The sequence below is a fragment of the Symphodus melops genome (genome assembly GCF_947650265.1).
Source record: "Symphodus melops genome assembly, chromosome: 3".
Lineage (NCBI taxonomy): Eukaryota > Metazoa > Chordata > Actinopteri > Labriformes > Labridae > Symphodus > Symphodus melops.
Window position 1 is genome coordinate 6,493,854 of NC_136693.1, and position 21,671 is coordinate 6,515,524.

The following is a 21,671-nucleotide window of genomic DNA, read 5'->3' on the forward strand; positions in this document are numbered from 1 at the left end:
CAAAAGTGTTGCATCATCCTGTACGTATGATGCAGATGAGGGAAATAAGTGCTTATTGAGAGGAAGAGTCGCGTCATTTGTACAAAGAGAAAACAATTGTGTTTCAATCTGCATGAACATTGTGTGCGTTCAGAAAGTGAACATCATTTAAGTGTTGTAAGGGAATTCTTCTGTTTATTGACAATGTGGCAACATTTAACCACAATTAGCTATCCAATCACTCAGATATCATTTCTATTATTTGATTGTATTTGCTTCAAAGAACATGCAACAAGTCCATAATTATGGCCATAATTAAGCTAGGGAAAAAAAACACAAGCCCTGCCACATGAGCACCTTTGAAACAATGAGTGCTCGATTCATTAGCATCTGCTGTAAGCTTATTAATCATCTAACAGGCAATTAGCAAGCTGTTACGATTGGCGGCTGGTATGTAAATATATTCATAGGTTAATTTCTCCCTCTGATAATAAAGGAAACATTATGAAAATTAGCCCAGCCACTATGTAAATGATTTATGCCGTAATTGCTCTGCACTGCTTCAACTTGGATCGACAAATGGCAATGTGATGGGCTGGCACCAAGGTTATATGCCAGGCTGCTAGGGAAATGAAAGCGGTAGGCATCTCACTGCAGCTTGCATGACAATTTATGGGCTGTTTAAATGCCTTCCACCAGCCCTTCTGTCAAATAGATAATAAACCTTGGCTAGGAGAGGTGGGCCCAAAGGGACAGGCCATGTGTGAAGGAGTGGGGGAGTAAAAGCAATATATGGAGAAAAAAAACGGTTGTGTACGTGTTTGTTTCTCGACCTTACCAAATGAGTCCTTTTTGTCTCCACATTCAGCAGCATACATATATTACATTGAGGATTTGGTTTTTGGGGAAATGACAGAAACTGTGACAAAAAAAATATCTAACCATGGTTGCTCACAAATATACAACCAATTTTCCATTAGCAAATTAGTCCTCAGAGCACATGTGCACATGTCCCACGCCATGGCTCTATAACAGGATATCAAGCCATGCTGAGAGGATTTTCTGGCAATCTTCTGCTGAATTCACAGCACAACAGCACTAATGACACTCAGGCCCGACATCCATCATGGCAATGTTCATAAAGCCTGTGCCAACATGTAGCTTCCCTTCGGCCCTCGGCGCTAATCTATGCGGTGCAGGCGCAGAGAAGCCATTACAGCTCTGAATACATGATGAGGCTCACAGCTAACACTCCTCTCAACACCGGAGGAAGGTTGGAGCACGAGAGGCAATATAATTGAGGCCAGGAGGCAGATTGTGATCTATTGACATTAAGCTGGGGCTCTTAATCTGACAGTTGTCCCCTCGGAGATGTTGACAGACAGCTGGGTGGGCAGCCACAGCCTTTTGCATGGATGCACAACATGTAGCCCCTACTGTAATATTCACAAACCCCACCCTCAACCCCGACCCCTCAAACCCAGTGTCAGTTGTCTCTGTTTAACATGAATACATGAGGAGACTGTTGACTATGAACAAAAGGCAAAGTAAAGACGAAGTGATGAACAGAAGATATAGAAGGGATGTAACGATTCACTCAACTTGTGATAGACAGCAAACATGCTTCTTTAAATTTCTCGATTTCGATTGTGGAGATGAAGAACCCTGGAAGTTTATCAGACTGCACTTGGAAAATATAACGTATGATTGAAGGTACTGTAAATGAATTGCACCCCCCCCCCTTTTTTTTGTCTTCTCTGCTGTTCATTATCGTATTTGGTATTGTACACCGTTATGTAATGTCTTTGTATATTTCTGTTGTAGGTGTGTACAAGGTTTTTTGTTTTCTGTTTTGGAAAAATTATAAATAACAAAAAAAAAAAATTGAATCTGTGACTTAAATTTGAGGTTGATTCAACAGAACATAATGCCTTCTCAATTAAATATAAAACAAGTATGTGTGTGTGTATGTATGTATGTGACACATAAACACAATTTGTTATTTCAGCAGTTTGGATGGTGAATTTTTTCATCTACCCGCTACCTTGGCCAGTCAAAAAGTTAATTTCAGATCCTGCAGTAATATGGTGAGCGTCAGCAGTTGTAGAGGTGTTTGGTCGTAACAAGAAGGCGTTACCATGACAGCGGCAAAAACCGAACCATAACAACCTGGTTTGTCGCCCTACTCGCCCAAAAAAGTGTAAGAGCCAAAGAGATGAAGAGGTGCACAGGTGTCTTTATTAGAAATTAAAGCAATCTTTTTTTAGTCATAATTTTTCTTCAGACTCATTTTGTAAAATAAAGATAAAGTAGATGTTTTTTTGTTCTTCGAATTAATATTATAACATGTATTTTACTGAAAAAAAACGTATCAAACACATAACAATTGGAACTGAGATTATTACATTTTTCTACTGTCAAATTGAGTAGCTCAATGTTTACAAAAACACAATCCAAATCCGTCATACATTGCCTGATGAACTTTACCTAATGGACCATCATCAGAGTGTTCAAACCTAGTAATAAACTATTACACTGAGCCTATAAACAAAAATGAGAGAGGAAACTTTGTAAATTCTTTTGCTAGAGATGTGTAAATAAATAACCTGCAAAGACAGAGCTGTTTGCAGCCTTTCTAAGTTACAAGAAGCCTGAAGACTGGTATGCTACATATCCACTACGATCGTCATATTGAAATAACAAAAACAATTTTGTCCTGCACTTATTAAAGAGAATGTATTTGAAACTAAATTAATAAACCTTTTGTAGCTTCATCTTCTCAACTATAAAGAGCTGCTGTTTGTTTTATCCAACTTGTCGCAGGTTAGACTTCTGTCCTGATGCTGTTTAAGACATGAACATCCTCCCCCACTATTTCTCCCCATAGCTCCTGTCTCTCTGTTCATGGTTATATCTCCCCTTGTGATTGAGGACGGAATACATGAAGAAAATCAAATGTATCACACCACATACACGTGTAATGATACTTGATGCACACTGAACTTCGCACCTTTATAGATTTTTCACACCATGCTCTGTAAAGTAAGAAAGCACACTTACACTCTCATACAACCTGCTCTCTTGTCTGTGCTGGGCAGCCAATTAGATCACGTCAGCGAGTCACATGCTAAATGGCTTCACCACTTAAGTGTTCCCAAACGGCAGCCATTTTTTTCACTGTCTTGGGTGCGGTGGGCAGTGATGTGTGGCCCAATCAGCAGCAACACAGAGCCCTTGTATATTTAAATATGTGTGACTACCGGGCATGTTATTTTCCCCACATGTTCTCTGGTCTGCCTGTAGAGCGTACTGATTTATTGACGCTCAGTGACATGGGGAGGAGATAGCAGATAGCGTAGCGGGAACCCAATGCACCACAACTGATGTGAAAAGCAGCTGAGAGTCTGAAATAATTTGCAGCCACACTCCCAAGGCCCCAGTGATTTAAAGAGACATACTTCAGAGGGCCTCAGCGCCTGGTGGGGAAATGTAGTCACATCACATTAGAACCAAAGACATGCAAATAAATGCAGGGCCAGTGGAATCAATCCAGGCGCATCACTGTTTCAAGGTTTTATTTCCAGTCCAAGATACTTCAGAGTGGGCTATTGAGTTTAATTTTGCACTGCCCTCGTGCCTGACTCACAGCCTGTTTGAACATCATTTAATGGCACTACTTCCTTGGACTGTCAGGCGGTAACAGTCCACAAGAAAAAGAAATTCCCCCACGCCTAAAAACAGGCTTGTTCGTGACGGTCATATTGACAGAAACTTCGACCTCTCCTTTTTAAAATCCTCTACCGTACAATCAATGTAGTGTTTGAGTAATGCCGGGCCCATTAGTGGCAACCAAACTGCTACAGGAGGGTAGGGAAAGAGTGTCATCTATTGTGGGAAACGATTGCTTATTATAGCAGCAGGGGTTTGAAGGAGTGCTTACCAGAGCACAATCCACTAAAATCAATAGCAACAGTCAGGCTATATTGTTTCAAACGAGGAAAAAGTGCGGCTACGATAAAAAGCACTCAATACCGGTGTCTGGGCCGGTGAGACGCTGAGTCAGGAGTCAAGAGTAAGTAATGCAGTGCAGAGGGAGGGAGGGAGGGAGGGGAGGAAGCGATGAAGAGGGAGGAACACTGTGAGCTAGCTCCATCCATCCTGAAGGTCAATAAACTTTACAGGTTATATACATTACGAATCCATTCCTTTTTAGTATGTTCACAATCTACATACAGTGTAGTGTTCTTGTTTTGCTGCAGTATATAATCTTTTTATGTACATTTCTTTGGAATGCCTTCAACTTTGTTAATCTGAAAATAAAGGTCTCCGTTTGCACAGGACTTTTATTCTACATCAGTCTCCTACACTGTTTTAGCCCTTAGTAAATATTTGTTATCATATGAAATACAAAGAGGGACAGCTTAATATGCCTGCTGTAAAACACTAATGTTCCACTGTTATGATTAAAGAATGCATAAACCTAAATTGTTTATTTTTTTATTTTTATGATAGACAATCAATATTTGAATTCTAAGATTACTTACAGTGGCTGTGATCATATTATTATCTTTTTAAGGGTCAAATATATGTAAAGACTCACAAACATAATATCTTACATTTTTATGACTTTAAGAAAAATTGTTGCTATTTAATTGGATTAAAGTTGGATTAAAAGATTCTCTGCTGGCTTTGTCCATTTGCTGTTTGGTGTTAGTTGTGAAACCAGCATTTTTATCTTAAACAACCAACAGAAAAAAAAGGTATAGTCTTGTTTCTTCATCAGAAATTTATCAATAACCTTCAGCATTAGGTGGTCTGATAAATCAATGTGTTGATTCAATATTTTTTGAGTATGAAGTATAGCATTCATCCCATAACCCACAGTTTCATTGTGATTCCATCTTCTTGGTCTCACACCGCCCGGTTTGTGTGTTTAGATTGAAGGGGAATGTTTCTTCGGCCTCCAGCCTTGGGTCCAGCTCACCTCATCAGTATGTATGTGCCCTCTTCATTCCCCCACAACAACAAAGGCAGCCTGAGGGGGGAGCCAATAGGATCCCTCAATAAAACAGACTTGGTTGAGGCCCTGTGAAGCCACATTCCCTTCATTCTGGACATGATACTTGTTGAGAGCAGACAGCAGAGTCTTCAAAGGCTGGGTACATTCCTGCAGGCCTCCTCAGATCTGAGACTGCTGCCCTCACTGTACCAGCATCCACATCCACACATGTTCACTTACTAACAACAACAACAACAACAACACACACACACACACACACACACACACACACACACACACACACACACACACACACACACACACAGGAAGGATCCCTATCATGTACATGCTAAGTGTGTGTCTCTCTTTATCAATACATTTATCTCTGGAAGATTTTGGTAAATTCAGCATGAAATCATTTCTGCAGTTAACGCTCAGTTAATTTGATCAGTACAAGGGTGATAAGAAGCTAGCTACCGGTACTTGGCCCAACACAGGACATTTCTTTGGACAACAACACGTATTGGCCAATATCACAAAGTCTGAATCAATACGAGATACGATATGTTTCAAGGGCCTGAAAGCGATTACAGACAAAACAAATATTTGTAAAACCATCGAACAGAAACATTTCCTTGTGAAGGCTGTAACAGTTTCTTTTATGCATTATATTACCAATCACTGAACTTTAAATTTAATTTCTTACATGCACTCCGTTGCACCTTTTGTGTTTATTATTATTCTTTATATTTTACATTTTTTAAATTCTATCTTATATATTGGTAATTGCTTTTTAGATCTTATTTTGTTTGAGTTCTTGCTCTTTTGGCTCTATTTCCCATGTTAAATGTTTTTGCACCAATACACCAAGACGAATTCCTTGTATGTGTAAATGTACTTGGTAATAATAATCTGATTCATTTATGGCTGAAACGTTTCTGATAGTTAAATGAAAAAAAAAAACTTTTTATTAACAAAACAAAGATCTGTGTTTAACATTTTTAAAAAGCTCTCTGTCTCTAATTTCCGACTAGCCACTGTCCTATCGCCACAATAATGGCATAAAATGCCCCAAAAAAATGTACTCCCTATTTAAAAGGTACTTTTGACAAATCTGTGTAACTGTCTATCTCCACAAATCTGGAGAGACATATCAGAGTCACGCATGGGGTAGGTGACCAACAAACCACTGAAATGCCACACACTTTTGACAGTTAACATTTACAGTTAAGACTACAGACTGTACAATTTTTCTCTTTAAGGGAGAACTATTCTTCTCAAAGATGTGGCTTCCTGGGCCTCCTCAGCTTCGAAATGTCTAAATTCATCACTGTTGAGTAAGAAAACGTTCTTTCATGTCTCTGAGTCATTTTCTACTTTTCATCATTGCATCCTCTTCACGCATCTCTGAGTAATTAATATTGAATCGGATACATTGGCTGTAAAGTACAGTAGCAGTGACAGATCTACTTAAGCCTATGAGTAAAAGAAATCAGTTCATAGCCTGGAGCTGTGTGAGTATGTGCTGCTTGCTGTAAGCAGATTAGCAGCAGTTCTGCTGGTGCATGGAGACAGCACTAACAGCATATTAGTCGTGTTGCTTTGTTTACCTCAGGGCTCAGCTTTCCTGGAGGCTACTAAATTAGCATTAGTCAGCACAGCAATACGCAATTAAGCCCAGTCTGCTCCATGTCACAGGCAGATCAACACCATGCAAAGTCATGCTAATTGGCTTAGCACTAAGCCTGTTTGAAGTGTGCTAGGTAGTGGCACTGGCTTATGACTGATACACAAATCTGGCCTCATCAAAGGGATGCCCAGGCAGTCTAACCCTGGCTTTAGTCGTACACCAGAGGCTGATCTCATTCATTAAGTCATACTCCACTGTTTATTCCTGAAGTCTCTCAATGAGGCAGCAGAAATGTGAATCTGTTTGAGGGAAGTGGATAAGAAACATCACCCTCTCTAAGCAAGAACAACCAAAGGATCTTTAAGCAAGGCGGAAAAAAATAAATAAAAATCTCTGACCACTCCACCACTGATAACAAGAAGTTATCAAAGAGACTGATATGAGGCAGACCATTTTTGTTTGCATTTATTACAGCCAACCACTGCACGTCATGCACCGTTTAATAAATGCACATCATTGTTTTATTTTAGGTGGTTTGAAGAGCAGTCCTTACTTTCTCATTTAGTGAAGGTATAGAAATAGATCCATTTCTGTATTACTTACTGTTATCACTTGCCAACTTTAGGTATCACGTTTGTCATTTTCCACGGAGGGCAAATCAGAATGTATTTGATGACATGTACCGGTGTGTATAAATATATATTTCTTAACTCTTGATCTCGTCTTGTCTGCCAGCAGGCTGACAGATCTTCCTCTTTTCAAGAACATGTTAGCATTCCTGCAGTGCACCCCCATACTCCTTGCTGGGTCAAAAAAATCAAAGCAATGCACATCTAAAGAGTATCAGAGAGGGGATGCATAGACGAGAGTGTGTGTGGCTTGTATCACTAATTATGTAATACGAGGGGAAATTATGCTTGGCTGCTCTTTAAGGATATTACACTGTTAAATGATTGGCTTCAGGTAATCAATATGCTACTATTGGAGGGGGAAGCAGCAGGAGGACTTTGCATTTTTTTTTTTTTATTTTTTAAATTGCAACACGTTTTATAGCATTTTTCTAATATTCGTATTCCTCTTCTTGAGGAAGTCTTACTTGCATCCAATGAACTTTGTATTCTATTCAGTTTTCAGGTTTGGCTGCAAAGTGTAAGTGCTTTTAATGTCTTTCATTTTCCAAATATAATAATAATAATAAAATAATAAGAATTCCAAAGTTTTCATTAGGCTCATTTTGTATTATTATTAATTTAACATGTGAAATTAAAGATCATCAAAGACTTAAATCGCAAGCTTTGTTCACATGGGGGTGCCAAATATGACATTTCCTAAATATTCCTTACAGGCGCTTTAAGAAACTGTTTCTTATGTCTCCTCAAACTTGACAGACAGAGCAACTACCTAGTGAACTGAAGGAGTTTTGGGCAGCTAGTTATTTTGTTATTATTTTTTGAGTTTTTCAAGACTACAACTGCGGGAAAGGTAAATATAACAGTTCGCTGTAAATATTTAGTAGATGTTAAGTATTATCATTCATTTAATCATTTTTTTGGATCATATCATTAATTTAAGTGTTTGCTTTTACAACTTGGTCAAGTGCTAAACATTTCACTGACTGATGACTTGAACAATGAAATGTAAAAAACAATCGCTTGGAAGCTGTCAAGCTGTGTGCTCTATGAAAACAAGCTCTTTCTCTTAGTTACATTATTTGAACCTACACACCTTTAAAACGTTCATTATTTGAGATGAAGGCCTATTTGCCAAATCTATTCATCAACGGGTACAAATTCAATAAGCAGAAAGCCTAACACAGTTGTGACAGTCCAACATGGGGATGATGGTGGATTGTAACGGACCACCGGCTGCAACCTTCCCACATAAGAACTGTCTGAATCCTGTCTGCAGGCATAACAAAGCTCCTCAACCACACAAGCTGGTTCTAAGGTAATACGAGGGGAGCAGAAAAAGGACTCATTATAACCTTTCCCCTCTCCCATTTATCCAACAAACCCCTGCTGTGATCAGTGAACGTGTCCTCAGGGAGACCGGCAACAACAGAGCAGGTAATACTCCTTCACCCCTTCCTGAGTGCATCATGTCCACAGTGCAAAACAAGCCAGCGTCCCAACAGAGGTGACCTACATTTATACCCAACACTTCAAGGTCTTTTTTCTCTGGAGAAAAGATTGTTTATAACCCAGTGTGTGTGGCGTTGCATAAGGGACGAAATGTTCTGTATAAAAAGCTAACAATGTTAGACAGAACAAGAAGTAAAAAAAGATTATAGTGCAAGCAAGGATCCCATACAGCCTTATTTACTACTGACAATGTTTCTCTGTTTAGCAGCCAGCCTTAATTTGCTGCTTAATAACTGACTTCCACCACCATGTTCAAATCCCCCAGAGAGGCTTTTGTGGTTTGTTCGCAAGATGTCTCCACTGCCTGCACTGCAAATTAGCCTTTCAGAAAGGCACCTCACCTTCCGGCCACAGCTTGCAACACACAAGGTCTTTTTTTTCTCCTACCCTGTTGCCTTTCTACTTCTATCTGCCTATAATAACCTTCAACTAACCTTTAAACCACTGTGAATAATTTAAATCCCATTTTCATATCAATGGAGGAGTCAAGCCAGGCAATTATCTTTTATCTGTGTACTTTGCTGTCAGAGCAAAGCATAATAAAGTCTTCCCAGGAGAGAAAGACAGAGAGAGAGAGAGAGAGAGAGAGAGAGAGAGAGAGAAAGAGAGAGATAGAGAAAGAAAAGAGGAGGGGGAAAGAAGAGGCAAAGATAGTGTAGAAAAGCTAAAGGCTATGCAAGCTAACTGGCCAAAGATATGAGAGAAGGCTGATGAGAAAGAAAGAAAATAACATTAAGAATGGATACAGGGTGTGTGGAGGCTTACAATGCGATCTGGAAGAAACTAATGAACAGAATGAATAATTTACTAATTAGCAGCAGCTCTGTCATGTAAAGAAACACTGCTTACATCTGCTTCAGTTTCCAGGAAGAGGATGTGGTGGGTGTCGCATGTGTGGTTGGTTTGGGTGGCTGGTGGAAGACAGTAGAGATAAACATGACAAATTGGCAGTTCAATTATGACTTTTGGGTTGCTGTTTTCTTTGTGTGCAGCCGATGGCTCCATCCACTGACACACTGCCGAACGAGGCCAAAGCCAGACAGTGTTAAATCTCATTTGTGTGACAGGGATTTAGAGACATGTAGTAGATGGGTGCATCCCAAGAAAAAAAAATAGCAAGGGAGCAAGGGGAAAAGAAGTGTGTTGTAGAAATTCCCTCTGGTACTCATTAAAATTCAGCAGTACAGCAACAGCCCCCCCCCCCCCCCCCCCCCCCCCCCCCCCCCCATCCCCACACCTCGCTTTTGCTATTCTTCCCCTCTCTCTCTTTTTTTTTTCTTTCCTCCGTCTGTTCCTACAGTCATCATCTCGCCTTGTTGCCTCCCTGTACACCACCCAGGACTGTCCATGATCATCCTGATGAATTCATAAAAACTTGCTGCATTCTTGATTGAGATGGAGCGGTGAGGAAAAACAAGAGTGATGGAGAGGAAAAAAGCAATATCCACAAGCTGACAGGAGGGGTAGAGCGGACAGCGGAGGAGGTGAAGAAGTGAATATGTTTGGGAGAGATGGGATGCAGAGATAACAAGAGCAAGAGGAGAGAGGATGAGGGTAGGGGCTATAGGTTTTGCAATATTAATCTAAGGTGCAGAGATAAAAGACAGGTGAGCGCTGCGAGAGAAGGCAGGATTCGTTTTAGTCGAGAGTGAATGCAGGGCACGTAGTTGAAAGAGCAGCCATGTTTTAAAACAAGAGCAAACTTTCCAAGACTTGCATCTGCCTGCTTCACCAAAATCCTTCAAGAGTGGGTGAGAGGAAGAGCTCCAAACACCCGGGATCAGATTGCAAAAGGTCAGCTGTGCACTGAAGACACATGTTGAAGAGATGAAACATTACACAGTCTGGTATCAATTGAGATCATTCATTGAGTTTGTATACATGCTAACGATTCATTTATAACCAATATCCCCATTACAAAGCAATTTTACCACGCCTGTTAATTATAAATTGGCATACATAAAAACAAAGCATAATTTATCAATTACAATACTGAAACATTTTGACATCACACTGACTTAGCAGTCGATTGAAAAAGTCCTTCCATTCACCCTTACCTACGCTAGTAAACAAAAAAAAGTAGCAGCAGTCGGTAGGTATCACACCTCTTCTAAAAAACTAAAGAGCTTCCCTACTCAAGTTGTTATTTTACTTTTGTGGAATTCAATTGAAAAAATCTTATGTGTGAGATGCGTATTAAGCCATTTTCTAGTAATTTCATTGGAAATGAGGTGGGATAAACCCCTTACAGTACATTCTGTGGCAGCTCAGGTGAGGTTGTACCTTCAGATGGCAAAACAATCGTGCCCTTGTCTGTCGATTGTCTGTCGTTCGTTATTTGTTGTCCAAATGTCTTTAGTTAAGTTATCTGTTTTATAGTATTGTTTTTTATTGCTAGTTTTTAGTGCTCTTCTTTTGCACTGCAGGTTTGCACTGGGGTTGGGGGGGATTGCAATTTCATCTGTGCTGTATGTTTAACATGGAGCATATTTGACAACAAACAAACTTGAATCCTTGAATCCTAAAAAATAAGACTGGACTTTTTGATATCATCCACCTGTTTGCACCATCTTCGAGTGCAGGTGAGGAAATCAGATCATGTGTTACATTCTGTGTTGTGGGACGAAATGCATATAACTGAGATACACACATACACACCCATGAGGAAAACAGGTGGTGGTGGTTGTTGTGGTGGAGGAGTGGGAGAGGATAATAAATGCAGGTCAGGTAAGGAACAGTAAGGTCTCATCTCACTCCAAGTGTAGAGAGATCCTACAGGAGATTTACAACTTCTACAGCTGACAGCAGTTAACAGCTAGGCTTTACATCCTGTTCCTGTGTGTAATGTAAATGACAACCAGGGTGAGACAGAGGTAGGCTCTGATTAGGCATTCAGCCCCTGCTATTAAGCAAGTGTATGCGAGTTTGATATGATAGGAACACAGAGACAGACTGAGGGATTAAAGCTCCAAGTCTACGTGCTAAAAATAATAAATCTACTAAATAAAGAAGTGCAGTTACACAAGTCTGTGGGCCAATACATTTTGTAATGCAATAATGTGAACTCATTGCTTACATAGCAAACAGTTTGACAATGGATTCCTTGGGACCAGACTTACTTGAAGCTGCAAAGCATGTATTGAAAAGAAGATGCTGATAATTAAAATAGGTCAAAAGAGCAAAGAAAATTAAATGGTAAAAACTTGTATAATAAATATTATATTTTATGATAGGAGGATCTGCATTGATAAATAAACAAATGTTGTGGCAAGATTCACACTAAAATGTCATGTTATTAATACAAATAGTCTAGCACAGAAACAGTTAGATGTTAACAACTTGCAAAAGGCAAATGTGTCACCCATCCAAAAACTAAAAATCACAATTGCTTGTTGTCTCAGTGCTGTCCCTCTGCCCCTCCATATTCTTTCAAGATACCTCATGTAGCTGACTGGTCAGATAAGACTGCTCTTTTGAGACTCCATGTTTACATCCAGAGTCCAGGAAAAGAGAGAAACAACAGTAAGAGAACTGGAGTCGTCTTTGAGACTTCATAGCCTCCCTGTAGTTTACATGCACAGAATGTTCTTTTTGTCATATTACAAAACAATCTTCCAATGATGCTGTGTCCCCCTCTGAACATTGCAGTTGTTAATTCTCAGATTAACCTCAGCCTCGCAAACTGTCAACTTGTTGATTAGCTAACAATACATCAACTGAATGTGAAGAGGATTGGAGCAGTGTGTTGCAAAATGCTGTAAAACCCCATGTTGTCACCAGAGTTGGTGGAAAGCTTCACTTGCATATACTGTCATACAAAACAGCAATTCTTCTTATAACACAAACATGATGATGAAAGGCACTCAGAGCAGAGCTTTAGAATTACTACCATACTTGTTCACACAAACACATACACAGCAGAAAACAGAAACCCTCCATCTCCCCCTGGTCGTTTCTCAGCCTTTGAATTACACACACTGACTAATTGACCAGCAGCCTGGTGCAGGATCTCTCCCCAGAGGGGCAGCGAAGAGAGCGAGAGAGGAGGCTGGTTAGGCACGATCACAAAGGGAGCGGACTTAATGATGTGCTGAACATCAAAAAAAAAAAAAAAAACCTTAATAAGCTGAGAAATTCTCTCCCATGCAAACAACTTGTCTACTAAAACATATTGTATATGTTTCTTGAGAGAAGCACAATTAGGCGTTTACACTAAAAAGTATAAATATCATTAAGACATATTCAGAGCTAATTAATTTAGAGGATGTAGCATTCTCATGTGGGGAAAGAGATGAAAAATACTGAAATAATAGCCACGCTGAATGTTGAATTCCATTTTCTTTTTGTTAATTTGCAGACTTCCCGCTGGGAGAGGTAAAACAACCCCCAGCCAGACTTTTTTCTTTGCTGTTAATGATAATAGAGTTGCTTTTTCAAGCTAGGCAAATACTGAGCCTCATTTGCATATCTTAGGATGTGCATAACAGCAGAAAAAAAAGCCAAAGTGTCCCTAAAAGCAACAGAAGCTTCAGTATGTTTTTGTTTTTGTTGCCCCTTTCTTCACTTTAATGTGCTAATAAGTTGTCAGAGGCGGTTCTCTGGGTTTTAGCACAGGCACACACAAACACTTTCTCATCATGCCTTTTTCAGCACCCCCTTCATTTTCCTCTTTTGCAGTGCTTTGCTCACCTGTCTCTCACCCACAGCCCCTCCCGTCTCCCCCTATATATCCCAAGGGAGAGATGCCCAGACTTCCCTCCTGACAGATATGCTCCCTGCAGATTTGAACCTCACATTCTGCCTCTCTTCAAGGTGGCATGCTGTTGTATGCTCAATTGGACCCTACAGCGCGCCTCAATGTCTCGATGTTTGCAATATCTTCAGATCAAAGCACCCACATTTCCCACAGATCACAAAAAACATCTTATCCCTATAAACTTTATCAAAGACTAGCTAGGAACAAGAAGCAGCCAGGGAACCTGTCGAGCTGCCACAGGGCACGGTACAAATTATCACCTTATGCAGATTCACTTGTGTTCTGTGTTTGTATTTGTCAGATATGAATAGATTTAGAGGGCAAATGTAAACTTGGGCTGAATTGAGGTTGTTTAAAAGTTAACTTTGAATGTATTTCAAAAGGACTTGGGGTTATGCTTAAGTATTTAGGAAATATTTTTTGCATTACTGGTATTCAAATTTATTCTATAACCGCGGTAACAGCTTTTTAAAAATGTTTTACCTGGGCAGGAAATAGTTTAAGCTAAATATGTACATAAACAAGTTAACGTGTTTATGTACATGATGCAAAGGCTGTTTATATAATTACTTTCCAGAGTTAGGGTTATGGAGGAAATGTCTGAGAGGAAACCTCTCAGTCATGCTCTCAGACAGCTGTTTTGTTTCAGATGTTTTGATGCAGTTAGTGGTCATTGTAAATGGAAAAAAGCAACACAACACAGAGGAACGTTGAACTGTTAAAAGAGTAAAAGCCAAAAAGAGAGGTCAATAAAGTCTACTGCAAATTATCTGTGCTTGTGTGCATGTACAGCACACTTCAGAAAAGAACATTTAAAATTCACCTGCATTTCAGACACTTATATGTGCTTCATAAGTCATTTTGATAAAGCATGATTATAAGGCTATTCAACCTTCTTTTAGGGTTCTAGGAGTCTTAAAAGACTATAGAAACTCGCTATAAAAGTGTAATGAATTATTATTATTACTACAAAGACTAAAGTATCCAAGAAGTCCACTCTTTATCTCATCCATCATGTTCATAAAGATCAGACAGCAGAGGCCATGGGGATGAAAAATGTTTTATGCCTTTTTCTCTCTGCGCCTCAATTCAGTCAGGGCAAGTTAGCCTCTCACCCTGTTGATTCATTATTAACATGGAAATGCTGCCTGTTGCAGTGACACGCTATGCATTATTCAGCACAATGCCTTCCTCCTGCAAACAGACAAATAGAGCGCTATTATGGTAGCACCAGAGGGAAAAAAGCAAACAATCAAGAGTGGCACCCATTAATTACTTTATTAGGAAACCAAAACAAATGGAAGATGAAGATGGGGAAGCAGTCACTTTATATATCAGCAGCTGAACATACTTCCAAGCACAGGTTGATTAAAATGTGCAACAGGTGAATGTCGATGTCGAGATATGAATGGATGACACTATTCGTCTTTTTCGTTCATTTCTGAGTGCTATGTTGCTTCGGCAAACATGTAAAAACAATTAGTGATCATCTGAATTAGAAAAGCAACTTGGATGTTACTATATCATCAATAATTTACAAAGTTACACAGTAATACAGTAAAAAAAAAGTTAATTACATTTTTACATTAGAAAATATGTAGATTCATTAAAAATGTACTAACCCCATGTTATATATGTTTAATTGTTGGGTTCTTGTATTACGTCAAATATTTCTAACAGTTATCAAAGCCAGAGAAATCCATAATTTTCAATTCAATTCAATTAAAAAAAACCTTTATTTGTCCTCCGGGGGGCAATTCAAAGGTACATAGAGCAGTATATGAACAACAGTGCAGGTATACTAAAATTTAAGCAAAGATAAAGAGACTAAATTTTATAGTTTTAACGGTTTTATAGTTGTAACGGTCCATGTCTCGTCGGCAGCCACCGTGAAAGGAACGAAATGCTGATCGTTGCCAAGGAAACACCGGATGTTACATCAAAAGATCGCTGCATAAGCTAACAGGAGCTGCTATTGAAAGCTGCCATACTGTTGCTGTATGTGCTGCTGTGATAAAAACATCAAGTAAATAAGACTAGGACACATCGTCAGTCAACATATTGTCTTTCTGAGGTCAGTTTCGCCCTTTCACATCGACTACGGTCAACACAGAGTTAATTTTTGAAGGGCGGGGGAGGTGTGAGGAAAGAATCATTCCCACTATCCTCCGCCAGCCTCGACGTCACCTATTGTTATTGTTTTGATTGAGAGTCCCCTGGTGGCAGATTTCACATACTGTGCGTTGAAGTTTTAAATAGACTTTCCGATTAAAAAGCGTTTTTTAGTGCTGTCTCCATCTTCTTGTTATTCATTTGGATTCAGGCGCCGGTATTACAAAAACAGGGTAAAATAGGGTGATAGCTTGCCTGTTTGCATGGACCTTTTGTCTGATAATCTGGGTCAATCCTGCTGATACAATCATAATAAGGTGTGTGGGAAGAGGTAACAGGATGTGGCCCTCTGCTCAAGGTTGATGAAGTGCTGACTATAATCCCAGGTAGACTCTGAGAGTCTGAGTAGACAAACATAAGAGAATCATCATTATCAGGCAGCCACCTCAGTCAACAGTGATCAATGAAATAACGATCAAAGAGGAAGGCAGGGGACATTACTCTGCTCCCAGGAAACAGAAATCTCCATGTATAATGTCAAAATTGTTGATCTCCCACAAGCTTTTAAAGTCTTCGGTTCAAAGCAGCCATTGAAGAGATGACACGTTTTCTGAAGTCTCACACTGCATAAACTTCAGCAGTTGAGTAAGAGCTTCCTGTCTGATTAACTGGAATCATGTCAGTTCAGAGAGAGAGAGAGAGGAGAGTGTGTGTGTGTGTGGGTGTATGCCTGCGTGTGTGTAACAGTGAAAGCCATTTATAGGGAGGGAATGTTGTTCCACCTGACACTGCTTCTCCACCCACCTGACATAACGCTAATTTAGGGAGGGTGTGTTCTTTTGTCCCTCGGAGGAACAGAGCCACCAGGTGGTCGCTGAACCTTTCTGCTGATGTCTCCTCACACAAGTGCAACAAAAAACATGAGTGCATCTGCACAAACACACACACCTAGAAATGCACTTTGAAACACAGATACGTTGTTGTACATGCATGAAGGGACAAAAACACGTGCACGCCACACATGCAGTGAAAAAAAAGCAAAAAGGAGTAGACACTCGTTCTAAAAGACACTGATTTATATTCCAAAGTGCTCTTGTCAGATCCTGCCATATAAAAAGGCCTCTATTACTAATAAATGAACACACGATAAAAAAGAAGAGATTCCCTTCAAATCTGCCCTGTGTAACTTGAATCTTTTATGCAAATGGAATTTCAGATTAGGTGGAGCTATCTTCAGAGACCTTGACTGTTTTTCCACAGCACCTCTATTAAAATTTATGCCACCGCTGATTTATAAATTTTATTAATAGCATGGTGCTGAGCAGAGGGAAGCAGAAGTGATGAAACAGCTTCACTTCTGTCTTTCTTCTCAATGCTCCCTCTTTCCCATCGCAGGTCCAGCAGGTCCCTTGTCACACTCGCTCTCTCTCTTTAATGCTCCCTCCAGTACTCTGTGTGTCTGCCTCTCTCTCTCTCTCTCTCTCTCTATATATATATATATATATATATATATATATTACTCCTCTGTGGTGTCTCATAGTGATTTTATAATTGGGCTATGCTCATTGTTATTCAAAACCCTGTAGAACCAATTAGTGGCAGACCTCCCGACCTTCAGTTGCTATGTAATGGTGGTAACTAAAGACTCTTAGTGAGGCAGCTAAGAGCAAAGGTCTGAATTTTCTTTAGTTCCTGATTAATAATTCTGTCAACCCTATCACATGCAGACATTAAACAGAATTGCTAGCTAAAAGCCGCCCCTTCTTTTTCTAGAGCTCTTTTTTTCGCCTTTACTGCTTTTAATGAATCTTTAAAGATGGCCTGAATGCTCCCTCCCTGGCTCCTTGTCAGATAAATGTTGAGATAAAAGGATAATGAGAGTTTGCAGGGATCCTGTTGCAGTCAGGTTGGGGTGCCAACAAGTGGACCATTAGAAACCGTGTTGAATAGTTATTTCTGATTTTCTAACAGTCTTCTATTTACCTATACATTTAACTTGTATTTTTGACATTGACTTACAAATACTACTGTTACTGAATCTGAGCTGAAAATACATTATTTGAGCTAGCAGAAATGTTTTGTTTGTTTTTGGGGTTTTTTTTCTTTAAAACAATTATAAGATTCTTAATTAGGCATGAGCAGGTTAAGGTTTTGGGGACAGAGTTCCCAGATTTTATATTGCTCTAGAGATTTGTTCAACTCTGATCCACTACAACATGATTAAATGCGATAGATGTTTTAAAGCAAAAAGCAAAAAAGACACAGTTGCATGATACAGTGGAGAAAAAGAACGACAAAAGAGAGAACTGAAAAATTCTGTTTTACTTGACAACATCAATAAAGCCGTTCTTTGACATCCAAACGTCTGTATCAGCCCAGCTGTAACAAAGACAACCTGCCACAGTCTGTATCAGTCTGACTGGACCGTGGTCACACTCCAAGAAAACACAAGATGAACTTTCTTCAACCCTGTCAACACTGAGTCTTAGTTGAGCAGAAAGGAGAAGACTTGTTCAGCTACAGCAGTTAGTACTGACAAATTTCCTCAGACAGTCCACAGTCACAACAGATTACTCACATGTAACATTAGGCTCAGCCAGATGTCACCCAAAAACACTAAAGCAGCACCTGACAGCACTCATCTTCATGAGGAAACATCTAATATGCAAAAAAGAAAGCCTTATGATATCCTTATAAATGTATCAAAAGATGCACTTACTGACTCATTAATGTTATGTGGACTTCTACATGGACATGTTGACACACAGAGGCCTACAGACTTGGAGGTATTACAAAGACTGAAGCTAAAAAGATCTGAGCTGGGATACATGAGATTGACACGCTGAGATCTTGGAGCAGACATGAGTCATCATGCAGCCATGCCTCCTACTTCACAGCTTCCTTTCTCCTTCACTACTTTGATCACAGGTAAGTTTTGTCATGAAGTCAGACTTAGTTTTAAAGACGCGGTCAGACTTTACAGTGTCTCGGGCTGTCAAAGACTATTCAAAGCATATAATCAACTTTTAAAAATTCAAAGAACATTCAAATTTGGAAATTTATGTTACAGGGAAAAAATAGCACTTGGACAAATGCAGTCCTATTCTTATAATTACACCTATTCAGTTACTACAGGTACAGGAGATTCTTAAACCTTTTAAAGTGACCACAGAAGCCATGTACTACATTTAAAACACATTCTGCTCTCGAACAAGCAAACACCAAGTGAACCATCTGCAGTGACAAAGATGAACAAGAGCTTTGTTATGTTGCACCATGGACTGTGCCTGCAATCTCGAGTGCCCTGTGTCGACTTGCACATTTCAGATAAATCTAAAGCCATTTTCAGTTAGTAGGTATTTTATAATTAGTTCTCTGAGGGCTGTCTATCAGTCTTCAGTCCAGCTTACAGATCCTGGAGCGATTCTTCTTGTCTGGATGCCAGTTTTCATCTCTACAGCTGTCATCTCCCAGGTCTTGTCTGCCCAGCCCATACTATGAATGACATTTAGATATTCAAAATGGTCAATTACAATAAGTATCATTTATTTAAAATACTATATCGTTTTTAGTCCCACTTTTATAGGTTCAGAAATACACAAAACACTTACATCGAGTTTCTACTGTCATCAAAGTAATCTTCCTTTGTCTTCATCGGCCTCCAGTGAGCACACACTCTCAAGACAAAAATAATATATTACACAATTATGAAACATTTTAAACATGCCAATTAAAATTAAATACCAGAATGCTGTTACGTTTTATGAAATGTATGGATCTGGATAGCAGACTAGTGGGCTTGGCCAGCATCATAGTATTAAGGTACACCAGGGTATTTAGAAATCCAGACAGTATGAATTAGAAAATACAAACGCTACTTTCCTGTTAAACCAATGCTGAGGAGTTGTAGTGCACAACACGCGCCAGCAGGGGTCAGGTCCTTTGTAGACCCTTGTTACCGTGGCCACTATCAAAGGGGAGGTTGATAGCCCTGGGATGGTCAACAGGTCAAGCTAACATTAAAGTGGAGGAGGAAGACTTTTTCACAAGGAAATCCTGCATTTACAGAAAACAAACCTTGTTGAGTGTGTAAAGTATATATTAAAGTTATTGTTAAGTGACCAGCAGAGTCTGGCAGAGCGCTCGTAAGCTAGAGGTCTGTGCTAAACAACTTTCAGGCTAAGAGCTCAACTATGGTGTAGCTAGTAGGAGTACAAAATACAGAAAGTGAAAATAATCTGAACTAAAAGAGCAGCACAACTGCACAAAAACTGTACGTTAATGACGTTGCTGAACACAATAGAAATCGTCAAGAAGACGGTTTCAATATTTTTCATCTCTGAGAGACCTTAAAAAAGTTTGCATCTTAAATACCAGTGTGACTTATATTCCCGATTTTAGGGAAAATAATGAAGTTTTCCATGAAGTAACTATCATTATTATTATTATCCATACTAAGAGATACAATCAGTGCAAGCCTACAGTGAGCCTAGTTTTCAGCACTTCTTTCAGTTTTAATATTACACCCTGCAAATGACAAACATGAACATGTTAAGTTAAATATTTATAAACCTATAAAAAATGATGTTTTGATAATAGGAAGTAGGTGGTCAAGAAATGCAGAAAGCAATAAGTAGGTCTACATACATCTTTGTAGAAAAGAGTATCCTGTCAGAAACAGAGGGCATCTGGTGCTTTATCATTCTGAGATACCAGTCAAACTCCTGCCAGTCCTAATTGACACCCCATATTAAATCCTGATAGACAGCACAACATGTTGTTGACCAGATTGGACCAAGAAGCTGAATTTCCCTGCCGTGTAAACGTTAAACGGCAGGAGTAATTGCATCTTGAGCCAGATGGAAAATAAAAGCTTTTATCGCTACCAGCATAATGTGAATGATTGACATCGAAACGCCAGAACTGGCATTTCAATAATCTCACTTTAATAAGAATTCATAAGGGCGGTTTGCCTGATTTCCCCTGTTTGGTTGTGTGTGTGCGTGTGTGTGAGTGAGTGCGTGCGTGCATGTGCATCTGTTTGAGTAAGAAAAAGCATGTGGGTGCACATTTGTATATGTGAATGATTGAGATATGGTGGAGTGTGAAAGAATTGACGGAGGAGTGGGTGCAGGAAAGACAGACAGCAAACAACATCAAATATCTTGTTTTCAATCGTGGGCTGCCAGACAAAAGAAGAAATAATGAACAGCAGATGAGGCCTACTTACAGGCGTTACTCCTGCGAACAGACTTTGAGGGTTTGTGTAAGAGGAACTAATGACACAGATGAAAAAACAGCCCTCTGTCCTATTAGCTTATAATAATAATAAACTCTGAGACCTTTCACACAGCTGTTTAAAATCCCTTTAGCAAAGGGTGCTAAGTGTAAGTTTGCTATGCATAATGCTAACCCATTAAGTGTCTACAGTTCCCCTGAAACAGTACTATCCCCACCTTGTTTCATAAATAGTGGATTATTTCCAACCAATGCACCTTATTAATGAATTAGCAGTTTAAAATAATAATAAAAAGAACACACATTAGAGGGGATTAACTGATTTCACGCATTAATGCATTCACGCACAGGGACTAACAAACTTGCTCCCACACATGTGTAAACACTTCCCATGCTAAATAACAAAAGAACTAATGACTGTCAGACCAATTCTGCTACCAGCAAAGGCATGTGATAGACACGACTCCTTTAATAGGTCAAAGAGGGGATGTGTTGATAATGTGGGTAAAGTCTAATTAAAATCTAAAAACAATTATAGTGCACCGTCCTCATTTTCATTGTCCTCTGCCAATATAAATGTTGAGGAATCTGCACTTAAGATGCCTCACATTTCATAAAAAGTATTGTCTGCAGCAGCTCATGCCTGTCGCATTCTCAAATAGTTTGCTTATGTCTTTGCGGATATCAAATCCCCCCATCTACTTTGGCCCTGCTTTTATTGTAACCCCATCTGTCACAGAGCGATAGACATCAACAATTCCCCTTTATATATTGCAAAAATGCAGCTGGATTCCTCACATGGCAGGCTTGTTTACT